Below are 25,118 nucleotides of genomic sequence, written 5' to 3'. Positions count from 1 at the left end.
GAAATGAGAGAACCAGATATATACTCAGTATCAGATGTTAAGGATGTTTATTGTTTTATTGCAAGATGTGCATCAAACTTCCAGCTGCCGTCAGGTTAACTTTCCATTATGACAAACGGCTTTAATCTGACATCAGATGTGACGGGACAGTTAATATAGATATAAATGTATATGCTGGTTCAGACGGTTACATTAAATAGTGATTGCTGTGATTGTTTACTGCATCAAAATGTGCCTGACACTCTGGAAACCTGCCTCTGAGGCTTTGATGACATGTGCACACATGTGCGCCTGTCACCAAATTACAGCTGCGTGGGGTGCGCTGCGCCTTGTGCCGAGGATAGACCAGGTTGGAGCTGGCGAGCTTTCAGTGCACTTTTTTGGCACGAAATTGTCACTGCGCCAACAGGCGTGTTGTGACAATTGCGCCCCCTGCGCTGCGCCACGAAATTAGAGCCCATAGATTCAAAAAGAGCTCACCTTTCTCATTCCTTACCTGATCTGATCCCTGATTTTACAGTATTTAGCATAAATACTGTGCTGCTTATTTATTCACTGGATTGGAAAACTCAAGGCTGTGTCAAGTAAGAAACAGAGAGACAAATAAACATTTGTTTTTCTTCTGACTACTAACTTTGTTCACCTGCTTTGGGGCCAATTTTGCTGCTAACTATGTAACTCACTGTGATACTAACTTGGTTGCTAAGTTTATCATAAACATTGTTGCTAAGTTGGTTGCTTATTGTATTTGCTCATTTTATTTCTGTGTTCCTAATAGTGTTGCTCTTAGGCCAATTTTGTAGCTGACTTTGTTGCTAACTTTTAGCTCACGCTGTTGCTTACTTCAATTGGTCACTGAATTACTTATTACAATGCTAACTCGGTTACTTCCTTTATTGCACACATGGTTGCTTACTATAGCCCCCTTTCCACCAAGCAGTCTAGCTAAGATTGGTACAGTTTGATACAGGTTTAAATGTTTAGCCAACTGTTCTGAGCTGAATGCTGATAGCCGTGTCAGTTTCGTAACTGCAAGACACAATAGTAGCGAGCCACAGCATACCATGCTAATAAATCCAATGAAGAAGAGAAATAAGACACAGTAAACAAAGAGCAACGGTAGGAGATATCCAGCAATTTGTTTTCTTTATGATTTCCATGTGGCTCTTTGTTACAAAGCGCAATCAAGCTTTGTTCCCACCTTGACAATTGTAATGTCCTTTATGTCAGCCTCAGCCAGTCTTCCCTCTCTCGCCTCCAGCTCATTCGGCGAGATTTCTTACTGGCACACCAAGACGTGAGCACATCACCCCTGTGCTGCCGTCTCTCCACTGGCTTCCAGTTCGTTTTAGAATTGATTTTAAACTTTTGTTGTTTGTTTTTAACACCATTCACGGCCTGGCACCTCTATATTTATCAGAGAATATAACTATATGCAGTCATATGAGGGCCCTGCGTTCTTCTGGCCAGTTCCTTTTGGATGTTCTAAGGTCTCGATATAAACAGGGACTAGTCTTTTGCTGTTGCTGCACCTACAGGCTGCCCTCAGACATCCGCACCAACACACGACTTTGGTCTTTTAAAATCTAAACTGAAAACTCACTTTGTTAGAATGGCTTTTAACCCTGACTAAGGCTTTTAGGTCTTATGCTCATGTTAGTTTTATCTTGTTTTATCTCTTCTGAATGGCTTTTATGCACCCTGTTGCTGCATCACACCTTCAGTTGTATTTTTAGGTATCTTTTTCTTTTATGTATTGTTTTTACAGTATTGTTTTATGTTGCTTTTATCTATAGTGTTTCTAATTATTCTCTGACACTGCTGTAAAGCACTTAGGGGGGCCTTTTGGGTTGTGTAAAGGGCTTTAGAAATAAACATTGATTGATTGATTGACTGATTTGTTTTAGAGAAGACTGTGTGCTGCCAGGAGAAATACAGCTGTTGTGTCGCACGGTAAGTGATGATTCTTTCAACCAATCAATGGACTGAAGTGTTGTAGCCCCACCACCTGAAATCAAATCTGTTTAGTCGGGCACCCCAACGGAAGGATCCCAAAAGTTGGACACCTGTTCTCAGTTATTTGGCAATCTGTCCTGGGATTAGTCAGAGGAAATGCCATAAAATGTGTGCCATACTGAGATGAGTTGAACTGAACTGCTTGGTGGAAACAGGTCTTATGTTGTTAACTATGTTGCTAACTATAATATAAACTTGCTGCTAACTTTGTCTGTGACTGCACGAACATAGAAAGGGTTGTCCTTCCTTGCCAATTTCCTTAATTTTGGAGGATCAGGAATTGGCCGATCCCTACATATGAAACTGATCTTATATACCTCTGGGAAGGTCTGACAGCCAGCCATTGTTGCTTTTTGCTCTGAAACCTAAAACTCAGGACACGTTATTGGTTGTTTAAGTTAAAACATGTTCTGGTTCTGGTCAACCAGAACAGTTGAGACCAGTGCTCTGTTTTTTGCTTTTTTGCACAGTAGCACTTTGCACAGTTTGCTCTTTTGCACAGTTAGCTCCCCTGCTATTTATGCATCTGTTTTAACTGTTTGTATTTATTTGCTATTATGTATTCGCTACTCATACTGTAGTGGCATTATGTGGTTGCGCCTGGCACCATGCTAGGTATTCTGTGTTATGTGTTGTATGATGTGCTGTCTGATGTGACTGCAGCATGGGTGTTTGGCCAGAAACAAATTTCTCACTTTGTGAGACGATAAAGTTAATCTTGAATCTTGAATCTTGAATCTTGACATAGAGATTTTATTGTTTCACAGGTATTGTTCAATGATTTTCAATAAAACAAGATTGTAAAAACTGAAGGTATATGCTGTCAGTTATAAAAACTGAATAATAAAAATTGGTATCGGCCTAAATCGATATCTGCAGGTCAGGCTTTTTAAAGATCAGTGATTGGCCGAAAAATTGTGATCGGTTCACCCCTATTTAAAAGTTTTCGGGACTGCAGCTACAAACTGTTTCGATGACAAAGCTGAAAATATATGAAACAGTGAGGAAGTTGGCTGTGTTGGCGAAACAATGTGCAAAATAATCTTAACCGCATGCAGAGCCCCAATAAACTACAACAGCAGTTGCTGATTTCTTATTGTTCGGAAAGTAAAAGCACCATTTAATCAGAGTTTAAGCTTTTTTGTTCAGACTCACTCAGAGTAAGAGTTTTGTTATCAAATCCTAGACATGACTTATAATTATGTCGGTTTAGTCCCATTCATTGTAGATGTAGAGAAAAAAGTTACATGAACATAGAGAAGCTTGATGAGGCACAGAAAACTATATGAACATGTTCACCTTAAATGCCCCCTCCTGCACCCTCACTGCTGAGCATTTGGTCATAGAGGGATGAATACGTCAAAACAGACACAGCTGTTTCATTCAGCTGCTGTACATCTGTCTGTCAAGGATGTTTCTGACAAATCTTTCATTTTTCATTCTTTTTGTCTTTACACATCTGTCAGTATTTTTGCTGCAGCAGCTTCTCTAACTCTGGTTGGAAATATTCAGGTATCAACTCAACATGGTGGCTAAGTATTTAAAACAAATGATAACTCAGAGTCATCGCTGCACAAAGAAGCTTGACGAGCCGGCACAGAGCTCTGTGCTGCTATTCATCAGCACCACATTTATTTCTATTTCGTTGAGTGCTACATAATTTGTCGTAAACAATTAGCCTGTCTTGCATGTAGCCACACTAGAAATGTGTTTTTTTTTTCCTCTCTGCTGTTTTTGTCTTTTTAAAAAAGAGAAACCAAACAGCAGCCAAATTAAAATCAGAGAAGTACTCCGAGATAACTGCTCGCCTGTGATGCCACATCCAGTTAAGAGCTCTGCAGCGGTACAGTCTGCAGTAATGACTTGGATGAATCATTTTGGTGGCTGATGACATGAGGAAAGAAAATAACAGCACAAAAACAAGCAAAGTTTCTCTTAAATGCACAAGATTTAAGAGGTCTTTTAAAGGTTTCCTCGGGAGATAAGTAGGAGCACTTTGATGAGACATGGTGGCTTCTTTTTCTTGACATTTGGAGAAACTTGAGAGATTTAGGGCGATGCATATTTATGTAAATGTATTCATAAATGGATTCATGTAAGATGAAGAGGTAATATAAGGATTTTTACAGGTAAAAGCATCCTTTTTTTTCTTCTGCACATTTTTCCTGCTAGCTGGTGAAGATCCAATAAATGTGAAAAAGGTAAAGTTCAACTCATGCAGGTGCCGTTCCTCCAGAGCGATTATCATCCTCCACCACACTCTGATGGCAGAAGCAGATAGACAGCCTCCGCCTTGTATGTTTACTGCCAATATTGCTTTTAAAGAGACGCCGTCCTTCAAGGCTCCTGAGGATGGCCCTGACATTTCAAGGGAACATTCTCTGAAAGGTGCCGTCTTTATTGTGATGTCTATTGAAAGTGACAACAACAGCCTCCATTTACCGGCTTCCCCTTACTATACAACTTTTGTGGAGATGGAAGTGGTCTTCTTTGACCCTCCTTATTTTTTATTTCAACCCCTGATCTCTAGCAATTCATGAGCATAACCTTACCCAGGAGATGAAAATTTGGTGGTGGTGAAAACGTTTCTTTGGACTTCAGAAACAGAAAATGCTCAACTAAAAGCTACACACAGACGTGTATAAATAAGGGAAGAGTGACAAAAATACAAATTATATTGATAAAGGTTAACAAATTCCTTTCTTTACTTACAGCTCAGTATACCACATTTAATTAGGTTTATGTGCAATTTTTCAACACCTTATCAATCACAGAAAAACCTGACGGAGAAATCCTGTTTCTATTCAAAGAGAATCTGCATATGGTGCTGGAATTAAACAACATTTCTGTGAGGACTTAAGACAGATTTTGTTTAATTCTTGCACCAATGAAAAACACCATCTGAGGGGATACACAGAAGTACTCTCTGACCAATAAGTTAAATAATCCTTGATCCTGTTCGTATACAACGTTATGTTACCGCAACACAGTACCTGTTAGGGTTTGTAGCATGGTTTTCAAGCTGGTAAGGAGGGGGCGGGCCTTCCTTCCTGGTCAAACAGCCAAAGACTGGGAAGCCAGTGGCTTGATGAGCTGAGGCTGGCAGGTGTGCAAGAGTGGATAAATGTTTGCACAGTGAGAAGTGCTGCGGTGTGTGCCCAATGAGAGACTGTTTTGCCTTCCTGTTTCCACTGTAGTTAAGTTGAGCTTTTGTTGATAGATGTTAAAAATAATGAACTGTCATCCGACAGAGGGACGTACTCGCCGGAGTGAGTTGGCCAAGAATTTGAGGCTACGCTGTGCCAGGAGAAGGCTGCACAGGTAGGGTCAATCTCTTCCAAATTAGCCGGCAGCCACAGAGATAACGCCATAGGCAACAGATGCAGGGACAGTTAAAACATCAACAGTGTCTTTGAATATTGTTAGCTCCCAAACTGAGGGCAGTGTATGGCAAATGCTTGTCTACCATAGTACTCAACTAGACTAGAAGAAGTTTCTCACGCTGTTTACAACATTTTTATTTTTTTTAGCCAAATCCTCTTCTTTGCCAAGTTTGGCCACAATTTAACATCAGGAATTGTTCATCACATGGTTATCACAGTGGTCTCTGTGTGATGAATCAGGAAAATTTTCATTTCAGTTTTCCGTGGAAATTTTTGGAGTTGCGTGACACAGACATTTCCTGTTTGAGAAAGGCCACGCGGGAGGGAGAGGCTGTAAAATGACCCCACAAAGGCAGGCAGACCTCATGGACGCATGAAGCCTAAACCAAGCTTAAAGGGCAACTCCGGTTTTTTGACACTTGAACCTTATTTATAGGTGTGTGCATGCTCAAATACTCACTCAGACAAACATCGTGCAGCTCGGAGTCCTTCAGAAGTTATTTAGATCCAACCGATTTTAGCCGCACTTAGCGGGGGCCACGACAAGGGAGCTTCAGCGCGGGACATAATCTCTGCAAAATCGCTCATTTCGGCTATATTTTTTCCATCCATCCCCAGTGTTATCATAAAGTCAGCTCGTACACCGTCTTCAGGTGGGTCAGCTGACCCAGAGCTGAAAAACAAACAAACTTTGTGGACGTGCTCCTGTTTGTTGTTGTCGAGCCAGCTCTTCGTCTCTCTCCCTCTGCATCCTTCTTTCATGGAGCTCCTCGTCCGTGTACTCAGGCTCAAACCGGTAAGGACAACCGTCAAACACTACCAGGTCAGCTCTGGGTCAGCTGACCCACCTGAAGACGGAATGAGCGATTTTGCAGAGATTATGTCCCGCCCTGAAGCTCCCTTGCCGTGGCCCCCGCTAAGTGCGGCTAAAACCGGTTGGATCTAAATAACTTCTGAAGGACTCCGAGCTGCACGATGTTTGTCTGAGTGAGTATATGAGCATGCACACACCTATAAATAAGGTCCAGGTGTCAAAAAAACAGAGTTGCCCTTTAAGGTGTTTGCCACCGTACCCTAAAGTAATCATATTCTGATTACATTTTTTTTTCTCTCTGTAACAGTTAATTCAGCAATATGTGCAAGCTTTTTAATCAAAACGATTAATTTAATACTAAATTATAAACAATTTTCCTGTCCACAAATTGTAAAATCTGCTGTTTTACTAAAAGCATTAAAAAATTGTAAATCATTTCATTATTTTTGATTTCTGCATCACTAGTTTACATGAAGCCCTGAACAGAAAACAGTGTTTTAGTGATTGTATGCCAGCCTTGATTCATTTCTATCCTCTCTGAGAATTCCAGTGTGCTGGCTCAAATTTTGGATTTGGTGACAACACATTTCTAAAAACTGAAGTGAGAGCTGAAAACAATTCAGTTTGAAATTCCTCACTCCTACCCAAAAGGGGGACGGGTTGGGGACTTACTAAGAAAGAAAGGGTTCAAATTAAAGCATTTTGTGATGCTGGATGGTTTTCCTGTTTTTATGACAGGGGGTCTAATGCAGTGTATAAATCACTAAATTTTATACACAAATAGATTGTACACAATTCCACCTTTGGGTGAAAATGTGTTGTCACAAAGCCAAAGCAGAGAAACTGCAGTTCCTCGATGGTCCTCTTGAGGCTGACAACAAAAGCCAAACACCCCCATTAGGTCTTAGCTTAAAATGAAGATTTTTAAGTCAAAATGATACCCTATCAGCCTGTTTAAAAAAAAAAAAAAAAAAAAAAAAAAAAAACTTTTTGTCCCCGTCTGTCATTTATTTGTCTGTATGCGAAACTCCACCTCTTCCTGGTCGACTGACAGCGAGGATGACTCAGCATTTCCAACATGGTACCATCATCTGATATGTCTCCTGAAACAGGGCGACAGAGAAGAGCTAGATCAAATGTAGTCAACTGTTAACTACACTGACGCCTCAATATACCCACCATTATTCCCAGAATCGAAACAGTTGTCAGATTATAGTTAATGGGATCGACAAATGGGATTAACGACGGTGAATCATTGCTTTCGATGATCAGAAATATTAGCCTAAGATTAGTCACAAAGGGAAGCTTATACCCCAAAGAAAAGCAAATTACAGTAATTTACCGTCCACCTCCCCGTCATATAACAACCTCCTCTCTCCTCTCTCTTCTGAGCTCATTCTGGAACAAATAGACTCTAAAGACGAGCTCTTATCTCATCCTTTAAAACCTCAGTGTAATTGTCCTCCTCGGCTCTGAGACGCGAGTTCACACCTCTTCCTCCACATCTCGGCTTTTTTTTATGTGACTGATGTAGTGGTGAATCACACTCAGCCATCTTTTATGCCCCCTTTAATAGACACTTACGGTAATTGCGCCGTTAACTTTGGGGACTTCTGGCATGGACGCTGGGGGAAGGAACAGTCCTGTGTTTTGGGGGATTGGATGAGATTGGATGGTGTGGCTATTTTTGAGCTGCTGTAATAATGATACGCAGAGGAGGGGAGCTTGGTGTTGCATGCATTACCGGACAGCTTCCTGTTTCATTCAGGCACTGTCGTATGAGTGCATCCCCCCAGAAATAGATACAGACTTCAGAGGGCTTTCTGGGTGAATTCAGATGAGGTAGATAGCTTTATCAAGAGCTGGAATGAAATGAATCTGAGAGGAAATATGAGGATGCAAACATGCCTGAAAAGCAATGAAAGAAGCATCCGCTGGCATCCAGACTGTTCAGAGCTCATACACAGAGATCCTGGACCTGCTACGTGACAGAAACAGGTGCACACCGACTGGAATACCAAGCAGGCTTTGATTTAAGCAGCAAGTTTCTCTAAGTCTTCGTGGAATGGCCAATCTCTGACCCCTGTGCCCCTGTTTTTCTGCCCCATGCTGGCGGTTAAATGGCTTTAACTCGAGGGGCAAAAAGGCAGGATGGACGTGAGGGGAGTCAGGGGATCATTGGCAAGGAGCCCAGGGATGTGAAAGGGAAGGAGGGGGCAGTTTGTGGCTGCTTGGTGGGTGTTGGGAGGGTGAAGCACTGGTCAAGCACCGCTGGCTGGTTGTGTGGAGTGACCCACCACCATGGACAGTCCACAACAGGCTAATTTCATCCTCCAGTGAGCAGGGGAGCAATAGGGACCTGGCTGTCCTCTGAGGCCCCTGTCAAGTCCCCTCTTATAGGCTTGGGATTGACATGGTTTTCCCTCAGGGGTGTCAGGTGAGAGTGGAGGGAGGAAGGTGGAGGTAGTGACACCTCTAAGGAGAAGACAGCTGATAAAGTCCGTTTCACCAGACAGGGATGTTAGAATTCAAAATATTAGAGGAAATGGATTTAAACGGATGATGGAAACAGGAAATTATCACTTCTTGCTAACTCGCTGTTCGCTAACTTATTGCTGTCAAGCAATAAGTTTAAGACTATATTGACATCTTATTTCGAGAATCCTGGGAGAAATAGCTGGATGCGAAGCAGCAAAGACTGACATCAAAATGTTTTCTTCCTGTTGTTTTTAATGACTCTAACTGCAGCGGGCTGATGGGCGTCAGAGGATTTTGAATACAGCCTTTGTTTACTGGACCAAAGAATCAAAGTGAGTGATTTCTCTGACAAAGAAAAGTCAACAGGAGGAAATTTATCCTCTGAAGAAAAAGTGTTGCTTCAAACAGGACATGAAATTTTACCCAAAAGCTAAATGTAGCCGACAGCCTCCTGATTAAATCCTCATATTTAATCAGTAACACACCAATCACCCCACACTCACACAACAAGGCGGTGCCTTTAAATCAAGCGTCCTTCTGCTACACCCATGATCCACAGACAGTGCTGCATCCACCTTTGAGTCTGAAGTTTTTGACCACTCAGTGGGTTTTCTTTACTTTCCTTTTGAAGGGAACCATGTGAGGAGGTAGAGGGAGTTGATATTGATGGGCACTAAGGCATTTCCTGCTATCAGTGTGTGAATGTGGTATAAATGGGTGGAGTATACAGTACTGTACAAATACAACCCATTCTCTGTCACTTTCAAACTAACTTGTACATTTAATATAATTGCAGCTTAACAGAATTTACAACTGCACAGAAGACGAGGTTTGTTTGAGCTGTGTAAGAACTAATAGTGTCTTACTTAGCTTCTGATTGGGGGTAACTACATAGGCTTTGAAGTAGTTATATTTCTGTAAAAGATGAAAAACCATGTTATGGACGGATAAATTAAAGGTCACTGTACAAAATTTGTTGCATTTGTTGAATTTCTGCTCACTCAGAAAGAGAAAAGAAGATCTGAATAACTTCAACGGTAATATAAACAAGATTAAGAAACAAATGTCTGAGTGTTAAAAATGATGATTCTCAAGTAGATTTAACTTTTGTTACTGTTTAAGTAAGCATAACTTAAAATCATTAGTTTGTGACTGGGTTTTGTAACTGTGAGTGAGGAGGGGACGCAGTCGATATGAGACCCTGCCATACTTCTAGACATGCAGCCATGGCACAGGTTCTCTGTGCTCCACGTTATATGGATTGTTTGTCTGTGTGTCACAGCGTGGACCAGCTGTCTGTACTCCTTGTAACTGATCAGCTGTTTATGCTCTATGTGGTGTGGACTGACTGTGTCAAAAATAAATAAATATATCTTTTCACACTTAATTTCAAAACTAGCCTTAATAGCATGATAGTCCAGTCAAACTTTTCATTTCTACATATATTAACCATTAGGCACACACTGCAAAAGTCAGTAGACCCTGTGCCATGGAGCACAGACCACCAGTCTGTGCTGAGGGGCTCAGACAACCTGTGCCCCCTGAAGAACAATATTTCAATGTACAGCAGGGTCTAATATCTACTTCCTTCCCTCCTCACTCACGGTTACTAAAGTTAGGAGATTAGAGCTGATTTTTGTTGTGACTGAATTTGTAACCATGAGTGAGGAAACACTGAGGATATGAGACCCAGCTGAACTTTAAAATGTTATTTAATTCAGTTGTTGAGATCTGATTAATTTTTTTATTGTTACATTAACTTAATTCATGAGGCAAATTTATTGATCTCACATTTTTCAGTTTTGAGTAAGGTCATCTTATGTTTTACAACGATATGCAACATTTTTTAACATGACTTAATATTTTAATTTGTAACAAATAAGCATCAGGTTTATTTGATTTAAGACTTTGAGTAGCCAAGTAGGTTTTCCATAACAACCGTAACTACTGAAGATGTTGAGTTAAATTAACTTATTTAATTTCCTTTTTTTTTTTTTTTGAGGTAACCAGCTTACAAGTATTTTTCAAGTAAACTCAACTTATCTGGGTTTACAGTGAAAGAGAAGCAAAAACAAAACTTAAGTTTTGGGGTGACCACCCACCCTTGACCACTCAAAGGGGCTGTGAGGAGTTTCAAAGTGATCTTGAAAAAGTCTCTCCTCTAGTTATATGCTTGATTGTAATCCACGCTTCATCTTCCTGATTGGGTCGGGCAGGGCTGGATTGTTTCATGGCATGTGGAGGTCTCTATGACAATACAGCAGATGAAGTTAAGTAGCAAGATTAATTGGATTAATTTTGTAGTGATGGTGGACACAGGAGCCTAACTGTCCGACAGAAAAAGACAGAAGAAAATGACAGAGTATGAGCTAAAGGCAAAAACACGGGTTAACCTGTTTGAGGTAATGTTCACTCCAACCCACAGTCAGCAGTTATTCTGCGGTGGTCTGTACAAATTTGAGAGTCTATCAATAAAATGAAGAGTGAGGTTACCTTAGCTCTGTTTGGTAGATGACTGTCAGGACGTAACCAGGATTCACATTACAGACCTGTTTCTGCACAGGGCTGACAATAGCGCTCAATGTAGCTGGCTATGGTAAACTACGGTACAAACAGTCAGTGTTTGCTTGTTGTCACAAACCAAAGTGTTACGTAACTGTTGATAAGTACATCACCTCCTCCCATTGTATCCACTTGAAAGTTGTCTTGAACAAAGGGAAGTAGTGTTACGAAGAGCTGATCTTTTTTTATTTTTCAAAACAGACACCTTGTTAAGAGTCTTGTCATCACGTGTGATTTTAAACCAAAGGTGTCACCACAAACCACTTCAAACGGATAGTCCTCACAATGCCCAATATCCCTTCCGTGCAAAGATGGGGTACTTTGCTCTCCCAAATTTCAAACAGATCTAAAGCAACAATAATGGATCTTCATACCAAAAATGGACAGATTTTTAAACTGCTACAAATTCACATGTCGTAGAAATCCCTGAAACTGCCTCTAAACTAATTGGAACGCTAAAAATAGCAGATATCTTACAAGATTTTCACAAGACTTGCTTAAATGATGAGGTCAACACACAACAATCTGCCAACTTTTTCACAACACATCGGAGAGATGGGCCTCAAACACCAATGTCTGCCTAAAGCTCCGCTTCAGACAGGCCTCCAGAGGGCTGGCCAATCAGAGGCAAGGGGGTTTGTGGAGCTGGGAGCCTTAAAGAGACAGCAACTGGAAAGTAGTGTTTCGGACAGGGGCTGAAATAACTGTTTTCTAAAACAAAATAGAGATTTCTTTGAGCTGTAAAGCTACTACAGGGGCAACAGAGGGACAGTGTTAAGCCCCCCAAAACCACAACAGCCCCTCTTGTATCACTGAATATCTATAAGCAGACCAAAACAGGATGATAAATCTCTTTCTTTCTGCAGCATGGGTTAATAAAAGCTGATATAATATTTATGTATTCCATAATTACTGCACCCATTACAGTTTTACACCTTTACTGTTAAGGTTTAGATAAAACTTCACAGCATCACTGAGACCTCTGGGGTGTCAAACGTGCTTCAGTGAATTTAACACTCTGATCTGTTTTACCTGTAAGAAAGAGTCAAGCATGAAGCTTTATTATCACTATTATTAACCACAGTCAGAAAAGCTCTTAGACGCATCGACCCGTCCACATGCCTCACTATACAAATTGGAAATATATCATGTTCATCAGACGTTAGCCCCGGCCACTGTGGCAGCAGCATTTACAACCATTTCATATTTATAAATAACACAATTAGGAGGATAACCTTGAGAGGGCTCTCTTGGCATTGTTTTTTATGATAGCCATCAGAGGTAATTACACATTGATTGAGTCTCCTGACAAATAGAGGGCTTGAATGAGGCCCATCTCTTTGTCTCTTCCTATAATGGGTGATAAGTGAAAGTCCTGGTTCTCCTGCTTTCTTGTCTTAGATGACCTGTGCAGACTGAGAGAGATGGAGGTGTTAGAGAGGGGTGTAAAGCAAGACCAAAAAAAGATATTTCATTATCACTTCATGTCGGTAGTTACAGATATGCAGTGACAAGACTGTGGTCGCAGATAAATCAGATACAGAGGTGGCGACGGAAGCTAAAAGAGGTTTGATGGTTAAGTAACAGCCAGGATTTATTAAAGGCAGAGATAACAACCTACCTGCTCTCAGATTCAGCTCATAAAGTTCAGGAAAAAATTATGAAGTAGAGAAGAAACACCTCCCCAGTGAAGACTGAGAAAGAATTATTGTTCTCAAGATCTTTGGGGTAATTATACTGTTGCTCTAGTCTAACAACAAAGAAAAATTTCCTATAAATTAGTTTAATCCTATGATAAAATTTCTTTTATTCACAAAATCTTGTTTAATACAATTTAAGGGGGTTCTCTTTATCTGAAACAGATTTTTTACACCGTTGCTCTGTATCACGCTGTGCATTGCTGATAATGTTATTTTGCTATTTAACACGCACTGTTTGAAAGTAGAGGTGAGAGGAAATTGTTGTTTCGGATCTAATTTGATTGATCCAAAGAGTCATAGTTTAACACCAGCTAATAGCTTCAGCAAAAGTCATAAAACTTCCAGAACTTTTGGGTTGTTCAGATTTTTGTTTTGTTAAACATGGAGGATGTGTCAAGTGAAAACAACTCTGCTAGCAAATAACTAACAACTTTCTATTTCTGTTGCAGGTGAAACTACAAATACTGTTTTTTATTATTCAAAAAAGAAAAACCCTTAAAAACAAAGCACTACAGACTGTGGAAATATTAAAAAAAAAAAAAATCAATATTTTTTTATTTTTTATTTTTTTAAAGCAGCATATTCATCTAGCAATACTATTGTAGTGATTGCAGTGATAACCAATCATTTCAACAACTGTGGTCCAAGGGTAACAGAACACAAATAACACTTTTGCCTCATGTGACCAACAGCACAGGAGACAATGGATATGAGACATGTAGAAAAGATCAATTTTATTACCGGCTGTAAAACCTCATTTCAACAACGATTAAATCAAAACAGGAAATGAAACACCAGAGACAACCTGTTCTTACATCATCACAGATCAATATATGGAAAGGAGCCAAGAAAATTTTACCTTAGCATCTATCTTAGCAGCCTTACAGCAAAATGGTCCCTGGTTCAATTCCCAGCTTGGCCGGTGGGCCTGTCTGTGTGCAGTTTGCATGTTCTTCCTGTGCATGTGTGGGTTCTCTCCGGGTTCTTTTGCTTCCTCCCACAGCCCCCCCAAAATATGCTTATCAGGTTAATTAAACACTCTAAATTGTCTGTGGGGGTGAGTGTGTGTGTGAAAGGTTGTCTGTCTGTGTGTGTCAGCCCTGTGATTGACTGGTGACCAGTCCAGGGTGTACCCTGTCTCTCGCTCAATGACTGCTGGGATAAGCTCCAGCCACCAGCGACCCTAAACAGGATAAGCTGTTCCAAATATTGAAAGGGGAAGTGCTCAAAGCTTCAGTTCAGCAAGTGTCCACTTAAGGCTGGCTGTAGAAAAACCAGAGACCACATAAACACACACTTCCAAAGGCCAATTTTTACAGAAAAAAAAAATCAAAACAAACAAAAACAAAATACATTTACTGCCCAGAAAAAAACATGACTTCAGTCTGAATATCTCATTCTTTGAACAACACTATAGACCAGAAAAATAGATGTCATCTTGCTTAAAATGAGGTCACCACAAAATCTGCTCCTCCTGGTGACTGGCTGCACTAAAGGTAAAAAAATCTGTGTCCCCAGTCATTGCAGATGAGCTGTGGTCAAACTTTAAAAAGAATATACCTCGTAGAAATGTTTCTCACACCTGTATGCTGTGGTGATAAAAAGATAGTATTAGGCTGCGTTATGTTCAAGTCCCTGTCTTCCAAAACGTTTCTTTTTCATTAGTTACCTGATGGGGTTAAAAACTAGTTTTTACATTTACATTTAATGGTGATTGACAGCTGCCGTTCTTACATAGTTTTTTTTTTTTTTCCCAGGTGAGTAAAATACAGGAGGGAAGTGGAGCCAAGAAGAGATTAGACCCAGGTTGTCCAGACTCTGGCTGCACAATGGTGGCACCTGTGACCAGGGTGTTATGGCTTCAGAACGGAACAATGGTAAAGGTGGAGCCATGCTGTCCACTCCATAAACAGTCCATGATTGGTACACACTGAACAGGGGTTGAATTTTCATTCAGGTCAGCAGTTTCGAATGTACTAAGATCACTGTACCTGTCAACGTTGAGGGTCGAAACTCGCCACTTTAGTTCAACATTGTCAACATGGCGTCTGAAGACGATGATCTTTAAAAGTCTGCAACAGAAACAGATAAGTGATGTCAACAGATGCTGCTTCAGTGTATTGTTTTTGTTGTGTTTGTTTGCAAACTAACCTGGTAGGAATAATATTATGGATTATTTCAATGCTGAACCCAGTCCTTTAGTCCAAGCAATGACCATAAGCAGTACGGATAACAGCAGTTTTCAAAGTGGGGAAATTCACATTATTTATATTTAGAGGTGAGTCATCGTCACAGCTCTTAGAAGAAGGGGAGCTAATTAAGGTGAGAAAAGTCAGAAATGTTACTGAAGAAGTATCAGCCATTTTATCTAAAGTTACCTTAATTGGAAATCTTAAGTTTCATGTGAATTTATACTTATAAAAATAGTAATTACTACCATGAAACCACAGCCAGCTGTCATATCAAATCTAATCAATGTGCCAACTTGTGAATACCTTAAGTTAGAAGCTGAGTGTTAATTGGCTACCAGCTCTCCATGTCACAGTTCTAATTAACCTGAATCCTCTACATTATCTCTTGCTCTCACCTCTTCATGTATGTTTTGAAGCCTCTTTGTATATTTATTTATGTATACCATGAAGTTAAGTCTGTTCTTTTTATAGAGGATCTATATAAACTCAGTGAAGAAAGGAGCTTTGTAAATGAGGTGTATCACTAAATACCATTGAGTCTGAAGAGGTTTCAGTGCATTAGGGCCCGCTCATAATTTACAGCAGATGCATCAGCTATTTTTGTTATTGTTCAAAGAGGCTTTGGTCTATTGCTTTCAGCCACCTGCTAAGGAATCAATACAGAAGCTTTCAGATCAATACTGGAGTTTTAATAAAAGGTTGGACTTGTTATGACCCCTGGAACAACATTACAGCAGCAGATGAAAGCGTCTGACTTTGAGTCAATAAAACTTTGAAAACAGAGTTTTTTTAAAACATCCAAATGAATATGCAACGAGAGCATGCAGACCAGCAAAATCAGAGCCTTATGACAAGAAATCCAGTCCATATCTGTCAATCAAAATCAAATATAAAAAGACTGAGCACACAGAGCAACATGTGACCCAAAACTAAATGACATTAAAGTCCAAAGGTCATGGAAATTTCCGGAAAGCAGCGTCCTTATCTGATCTCAGACCAGTGACTGTAATGCGTGGTGTCAGTGTGAGGTTGGAGGCTGCAACACTGTTTGCGAACATGTCACGCTTTATTCACACAACACACATGCTAACACACATGCTAACACACATGCTCGCCTTGACACATGTATTTCTGCCCCAACACTGCTTACAGATCCAAGAACAGATGTAAATGTGCACACTTACATCTTCATGTATGCTAGTTGCATGTTTCCAGAAGCACACACACAAACACACACACACACACACACACACACACACACACACACACACACACACACACACACACACACACACACACACACACACACACACACGTAGGGAACAACAACAACCAACAAATATGCACTTTCAATTATCTGCTGCACTTTTTCGCTGGTGGTAAAATGACCCTGTTGTCATTCATCTTTACATCTCTTCCCTTGAGGATGGACTTGAGAGAGAAAGACAGAGGGAGAGGAGGAGAAGGATGAAGAGAGAAAGAGGGAGAGCATAAGAAGAGAATAAGAAAAGCGCCTGAGACTGCAAATCCGTTACAAAGGCGAGTCATTGATTCTTGGATGGGGAATTAATGAAGCCTCGGCCGGATATGACAGTACAGTGTCAGACGGAGAAGAGTTATGCAGGTCGTTGGGCTCTGGCAGCCATTAGCTTACAGATAGTGTGTGTGTGTGTGTGTGTGCGGATGACAAAAGAAGAAGCAGGACAAGTTAAAAAGGCATTCATAAAAGGAGGAGGGGGAAAAAAAAGTCAATTCTCCGAGGAACGTAGGCGAATCTTTAGGCATCGCCGTCACTCCTAATGGCAGTTTTCACTCAGAGTCCGCGCTTATCTCAAACAAACGCTCTGTGGTGTCGTTTCATTTCTGATGAGTCATGGTCGTAATAAATCAAGCGTAATGTGTCTCTTTTGTGCTTGATTTTCCCAGATAAGAGAGTGTGTTTCAGGCTGTGTCAAATGTTCTTTCATTTCCATGATTAAAAGGAGATGAAATGTAACTATTGCTGCTGCGCCAACACTAATCCATGATGTGCGTTTGTGATATTCACATGTTTACTGAAACTGGAACCAAAGAAAAATGGCTAATATGAAACACATTGTTCCACAGGGTTCGTTTTTGTCAGTATCTCTTTATATTCACAGATTGGGGTAAGTTTAGATAGACCTGTCGTTATTAGGGTAAACCGCCTGTTCACCACAGTTGGGGGGGATACATTATCCTTGGTGATACTAGCGGCTGCAATCCATTCTTAGTGATTTCCTCGCTGCACGCTGTTCTTCTGTTAATCAACTGCAGGAGCTGCATGCACTACTGATCCTGCAGCTTGATTACAGGAAGCAGCAGAAATTAGAGTATTGGTTGCATCTTAACCGACGTGATGTATGTCTATTTTAAAAATAGAGCAAAAATAAAGATCAGACTGCAAAAGTCAAAGTTATGAGAGGGGAGGGAAATTACATGTTTAATGTCAGGTGGGAGATGGAAGAAATATGTGTCCGCCTGTTATGTAAAAGAAAAAAAAAAGAAAAACATGCGTAAGTAGCTGCTTGTTATTTCGACCAGGTAAAGTCCAGTTTATGCAATGCCATGCGTTGAATTGTAACTATACCCACCAAACATCAGACGTCCGAGAGACATACATATCACGTCAGTATTGGGTCAGTCCGTCAAAGACCATATCTAGACGTCAGAGCAATGTGCTAAATAGGTACAAATTTTGACATCTAAATCTGACCATTTTTGGACGTTGTAATGTCGTTCAGCATTCGGCCGTCATTTGCAGACCAGTTATCTAGACACCAATTAGATGTTCAAAATGGATCCAAACATTCAGACGTCATTAGTAGACATTTCTTAGACGTTAATCTGACCTCCATACAACGTCCGAAAAAGAAGTAATACTAAAATTCATTTTGCACCTTCAGGAGATCTGATTTGGTTGTCAAAAATTATGTTAAATATACATCATTTCAACATCACATTGCGCAGTGGGACTGTTTAGAGAGAGAAAACTGTTCTTATTTAGTCTTTATTCTGTCCCTATTGTACCCTTGTAGTATCTTTACATGATTACACCTCCCAAAAAACAAAAAATGTTTTATGAAATAAATCTCTTTTTTTCTCTCACAGGTTTTTCTACAGCCCTGACTTATGAAATGACCTGTAGGTAGTGACTAAAAGAATGAGATCCCAAACACAAGCAGCTGAAATGAGCTTTCTCTGCAGGGTTGTCTGGGCTCAGCCTTAGAGATAGGATTCAGAGCTCAGACATCTGGGAGAGGCTTGGAGTAGAGCCACTGCTCCTCCACATCAAGAGGAGCCAGATGCCTCCCGGGTTTGACTATCTGAGAGGAGATCCAGGACACAATGGGGAGATTCTATCTCCCTTCTGGCCTGGGAACACCTCAGTATCCCCCCAAAGGAGCTGGGCTGAAGTGGCCAGACACAGAGGTCATTGGTCTTCACTGATGACATTGCTGCCCCTGCGACCTGGGCAGGATAAGTGACGGAAGATGAAATACTTCTGAAACACTTCTTTTAGCTGCTGTCTCTTTAAGGCTCCCCACTCCATAAACCCCTTCCCTCTGACTGGCCAGCACTCTGTAGACCTGTCGGAGTGGGGCTTTGGGCAGACCTTGGTGTTTGAGGCCTGCTCCTCCAATGTGTCATGAACCAGTTGGGAGATCCTTATGTGATGACCTCATCATTTCGGCAAGTCCAGTGAAGATCTTGTGATTTCACGCTACTCTTATAAAAACACCGTTTTATAAGTTTACAGACAGATTCAGGGATTTCTACAACATCTGAATGTGAGGAGGCTTGCATGTTTCATATGAACATCCAGGCCAGTCAGAGGCTGTACAGTAGCACAAAGTAATCTCTGTTTCAACAGAAAACTTGTCCAATAAAATATTGCCTAAAGTTTCTAAAGTGAACACTGTGATGTATTAAGAAGACTTGAATACAGCCATCTTTGTTTCAAGCATGATGGCAAATCAAAGACCTTTAAACCTAACCTGCAGTGTTCATTTTTATATGAAAAAATCCTGACTATAAAGCAGTGGTGGCTGCTGGACAGTCAAGGAGGGGAAGCTCATTTTTATCTGGCCTAAATCATGAATTTGTTGTTTTATTTAAACATTAATTCTACCCTCTGTTCCTTTTCAAGACAATGATCTGTGACCCTGTCGTACCAACCAGGTGTTTTTTCCAGAGATTTTACCAGTGTTCTCTCAATGGCCAGCAGAGCTAGACTGCTTAAACGACCTTGACCCATTGTGTTGTGGGTGTAAGACTTGAGCTGCTTTAAACATGTGAAGATCCTCTCTACACCTGCAGGCTGTAAGTATGAGTGACAGGGGAGAAGCTCCACAGCTGTAGCTGTAGCTGCTTATTGGTGAAAAGAGAGAAAATCTTTTAACACAATGCTTGTCGTTTTTTAAGAAAAGTAAACTCGCTGGGGATCAATAAAGCCTCTGGATCAGTCCAGAACAAGTAAATGTAGAACTCAGAAGATGCTCTGGTGGAGGGTTATACTTCAAGATCGCTGACTGGCTGATTTCACTGTCAATCAAAAAGGGATTCGGCTTCAGACAGATCATCCAATCATCATGCAGAAGCCCAGCGTCCAGCCCAGCCCACTGTCTCATAGACCCCCAGGGACGCTGAGCATCCCATGGGCGGGACAAAGCCCAGCGTTTATCCAATGACCGTTCAGTTTCCACAGTGGAACAACCCACTCTACACTTCCCTGCTGAAGTCAGAAGATGCTCAGCGTCCAACTGTGCTGAAGACCAGACGCTGCGGTGATGAATGAGAAGGAGGTTGAGCCAGTTACCTGTGATAGGTAGCGGATTCTGAACAAAAGTTTAAGGACTTCTCGCCCATATTTTGTCAATGAAATGTACACACAGCAGTACATAGGGGACATTTTAAAGGAAACTGAGTTTCCCTTGCAGTCTTAGAGCAATCGCCACTGCTATAAAGAAATGATCATGTGTTGCACTAAATCACTTCCCTTCACTAAATCTGGTGACTATATAGTCTTGGTTGCTGGTTTCAGTTTCTCAGTAAGGCAGGATTCAGACATTGGCTCAGACAACAAAACTCAGCTCAAACAAAGAACATCCATTCATTCAAATTTATTTAACCAGACTCCAAAAAAACAACAACTCAAAGACGCCCCTTTTCTAATTCACTGCCTTTTAGTTCTCCCCCTTTTTATACTTTCTGTAGTTGCCCTCTGCTGGTCTTTGGTAAGAATGCAGGCACAGACACTTCTACAGTGGGTACATCCTGTTCTTCTACATAGATTATTACCTCCGGTTTCTTTGACTTGCTGTTTTCAGGCATTTCCAAATCCTCTTCTGAGCTTGTATCCCAAGTGTGAACTTTCGTGTGATCCTGCCTGCTGAGTGTCTGCACGCTCAAATATGGTTGCGCCTTTATCTCTGCGTGTCATACTCAGTTACTGGCCTGAGATAAATAATAGCACAAAGCCTGGCAGCAGTACCGCCGCACATTAACCAATAGATCTGAAGTGACAAGTGTTGAGGGCAGATTCATCACAAACACGCTCAGTGTGACACTCGGCCAGCTTGTTGAAGATGCACTAACAGACTTAAAAGAGAACAAAGCACCCAGATGACTTTGATTTTGTTCTGATATTAATGCCAATGTTTCATTAATGGCCTCCTTTAAAAGTTACAACATCAGAGTCTTGATGAAAGCGCCGCAGAGTCAGTTCAGAGCCTCTTACATCTGCGGGATAGCTTCAGACCCGAGTCATCGCTTAGACAAGTTGTTTTGAAAGCCTCCACTTTGGAGTTTAACACTCAGCTGCAGTTCACTAAAAACCAACACTTAAACAAGCATTTATCAAGCCAATCCAAACAAACAGCTCAATCTCAAAAAGCAGAAACAAATTCACTTTTAAAAGTTGTTTTCATTTGAGCAAACACAACCTCATCTTCAATTTGACACTAAACGTGAGGCTTTCTGAACTTAGCACACCAAAGCTTGAGCCAAAACATTTTTAAAAACAGCAGACAAAACAAGAAACAGCACCAAATCCATTATAAACATGTTTTCCCTTGAAAGCAAGCATTTTGAATGAATAACCATTATGATATCAAACTTTTAAAGTGTCAGGTTTTATAATGAGTGTTCCAAAACATGACTGTTTCTGCTCCCTGAGTCTACACAGCCTGACAACTCAACAGATCCTTCACTGGATGATGCTACTCTTTAAAAACAAGAGAAACACCCCAAACCTTAGCAGAGAAGATATGAGGTCAAACACAAATAGTCTGACAGTGGTTGGAATCTGTGGCAACTTATGAGAGGAAATAGAGTGAGCAGAAATTTTACAGCCAGTAAATCATTTCAGAAACTCTTTGTTCCAATGCTATCTGTGGGTCTGTTGAAAATCTATATGATAAGTGAAGCAAAAAACAAAAATAAAAGAATGTCTCATGTGGCCCTCTCTAAGAACTTGAGCTTTTACCTTCTATATATTAGAGACAGACTTTTAAGTTGAACTCGGGTTAATATTTCAAAAGAAAGATTAAGACAAAGGCTGCCAACAAGGGTCAGAAATCAACCTGTAGTATCTCCTGTGAGCTGTCTTGACCCAATGTAGAAAGACCAAAGTCCTCTGTTTCCTGCTGTGTTGAAGGAGTAAACCAATCTGATTTTGAAACACGTGCCACTTAGTCCCTTTGGCCTGTTGGTTAGGTCACACACTCAGTGAGGTTAGCCCTCAAGCTGTTGGCACAAGTTCAGGTCCAACATGCAGCCTCATGTCTACATCACTTCGCCCTGAAGTACATCAGATTTAAGTGACTACCTTTGAGCTAAGCATGCAGGCGCAGCCAGTCAGACTGATGTCTACACATCACTGCAGCAACAGAGGAGTACTATTCAGAACCTCAGTAGCTTGTAGATGATATAGGATAAAAGAGGTTAATAGCTAAATGAGGGGTGGCTGATCGAAGACCAATCAGCTGTGTGAAGCAGGGGTTCCCAAACTTTTCAGCCCATGACCTCCAAAATAGCACTGATATGGTTGTGGTCCTGGTTCAGTCACCTCAGGAGTCTTCAACAAAGAAATGAGGGAAAATGGATCAAACATTCTCTGTTTGCGTGGTTTTATACATACTCCAATCAGTTGTAGCTGCTGGTCAGTCAAGGAGGGGAAGCTCATTTTTTTTCGGCCTACATCATAAATTTGTTTATTTATCTAAACATAAATTCTACCCTCCGTTCCTTTAAAAAAAAAAAAAAGATCTGTGACCCTGTTGTACCAACCAGGTGTTTTTTCCAGAGATTTTACCAGTGTTCTCTCAACACTCATCATTTTGAAGAAAAACTCGCTGCGGATCGTTAAAGCCTCTGGATCAGTCCAGAACAACTCAGAAGATGCTCCGATAGAGGGTTTTACTTCAAGATCGCTGACTGGCTCATTTAACTGTCAATCAAAAAGGGATTTGGCCTCAGACAGATCATCCAATCATCATGCAGAAGCCTGGTGTCCAGGCCAGCCCACTGCCTCATAGACCCCCAGAGATGCTGAGCATCCGAGGGCGGGACAAAGCCCAGCGTTTATCCAATGACCATCCAGTTTCTACAGTGGAACAACCTACTCTACGCTTCCCCGCTTTAACTCAGAAGACGCTCAGCGTTCGGCTGTGTTAAAGCGCTGAGACACTGCGGGGATGAATGAGGAGGCGGTGGAGCCAGTTACCTGTGATAGGCAGCTGATTCTGAACAAAAGATGAAGGAATTGTAGCACATATTTTGTCAATGAAATGTACACACAGCAGTACATATCATCACTTTTTAGGGGACATTGTAGGGGAAGCTGAGCTTCCCTTGCAGTCTTGGAGCAATCGCCACTGAATCCAATCCCTTTATTTTAATAATGGATGGAATGTCTAATTAGAAATAGTTTCTGAATTTTGAAAAAAAATTGTGAACACTTCAGAGATCCCAGCCAGGCTTTGGGAACCACTTGTGTGGAGGACTATGATCGATGTGACCTCCACTGTTTAGCATGTGGTAACCAAGGGGCAACATCTGGTTTAGAAAAATGAAGCCTATGGGGCAGTGTTAAAAGCCGCTGTTCGTCAAGAATCTGCTTGAGGCTGGCTGCAGAAAGACTGGAAGTCACGTACACACTCAGCTATAAAAATAGACTTTTGAGGCATCAAAAAGCACATTTACGGCCTGGTTCAAAAAACAGCTTGGGTATAAAATGCAGATTTCTCTATTGGCACACACTGTACGGTGAGTGAATTTTTTATATATATATGCGGTTTAGAAGTTATTAGCATCATTTGATTTTCCAATCAGAGGCACTGCTCAGGCTACATGACCCTCGGGTGCCCTGTAGCTGCTCAAAGAAAAACTCACAGTTGGTGTCATAGCAAATGTAGCTGCGTCCACGGATTGGCTTCATTTCAAGGTTTCTGGAACAGTCGGGTGACGCCGCAAAGGCTACGTTCATGTTTATGTAGTCTATGGTTATAACAACAACCTTACTGTCACAGGGAGCTGTAGATTCTTACTTTGACGTTCTGAATGAAACAGAGAGAGCAACCAAACTGAAACTCCAGAGAACTGCAGATGCTGGTGGGATCACTAGATGCAGGTTTTGGGATGATATCAACACTGATTAGACATTGCAGAACCAAATCAAGAGACTGGTAATAATAATTATACACTGTTATCAAAGGCTTTTAAAAATCAAAAATGGAGATTCTAACATGTTTTATTAAAAATGCAATTAATCATAAAACGTTAACCACAATTATGATGCATCTTTTGTAATTTATTTGCAACAAAAAAGCTAGGGCTATATTTTCTGAATAAAGAAGGAGGGATTTCACAATGGATGAGAGAAATAAACATAAGTTTATGGGAGTTGTGAGTAAAGTGTGGTCTATCATGGGTTAAAAATGACAGAAATGCTTCGAAATATCACAGAAATTATTTTTTTTTCTCCTTCTTTTCTCAAGGGCTGCGTCTTCTAGCAAATGATGAACCCTCCATTTTCCCTCCTACATGAAGGCGCGACCATCCCACCAGTTAATCATCATTTTCAGGTAATATCTCATCCACTCTATCACTGGAGGAGATGTGCCATGATTTAAACTGCAGGAACAATTTAAAGGAAGTTTGCTAACGGTCTAATCTCAGTCGAGATGAAAAATGTCAATATTCATTCCTGTCAAGGGAATATATGACACCTGGGATTCTCCCCCCTCTGCCTGAGGAGCGAGGGGACTGGACATGTGAGTGTTTTCAGCACACACAGACACACACACACACACACACACTCAGACCTTTTTGCATGTCACAAGAACCTTTTCAAGCCACGATGGCTGCTCATTGTGGAAAGGTGGCAGCACTGATTATCTGACGGTATTCCAGTCTGACCTGGATTTAAGGGTTATTAAAGTGAAGTGGTCTGGCTGCATGAACCCTTCTCCCCCACCAGGCCCCCATCTTCCTCCCACCCTCTCTCATGGAGAGCTATTAATGCAGAGGCATAGCTGCGCCCGCATCTAAATGTTTCATTATGGCAAAAGTGGAGATACCAATTTCTTTGCCCATCTCTCCTCACTCCTTCTCCTCTCCATCCCTCCACTCCTCCACCCTGCACCGAGGGGAGGAGAGCAAAGCATGACAAATTGAAATAAATGAGAGAGGAGGAAAGGTGGTGCGGGGACAATGCCGGCGTGCTGCTCCTCCGCTGGTTTGAGGAGGAGAATAACGGCGGAGAGAAGAGGAAGAAGAGGGAGAAAGACGGGAGAAGACGTGTGAGGATTCAAGTGAAGAAAGGAGGACTGGGGAGTGAGGAGAGGGGATGTGATATGGTGAGAAAGACAGATTATTTATCCAACTATTATTATCATTTCACCACCAGCTGTCCTCTCTGCCCACTATTTCATCCTCTGCTCCCTTTCTCCGC

This window comes from Halichoeres trimaculatus, unplaced genomic scaffold (genome assembly GCF_033239565.1).
Source record: "Halichoeres trimaculatus isolate MK-OKI-2021-1 unplaced genomic scaffold, fHalTri1.1 fHalTri1_scaffold_11, whole genome shotgun sequence".
Classification (NCBI taxonomy): Eukaryota; Metazoa; Chordata; class Actinopteri; order Labriformes; family Labridae; genus Halichoeres; species Halichoeres trimaculatus.
This window is presented reverse-complemented; position numbering follows the sequence as displayed.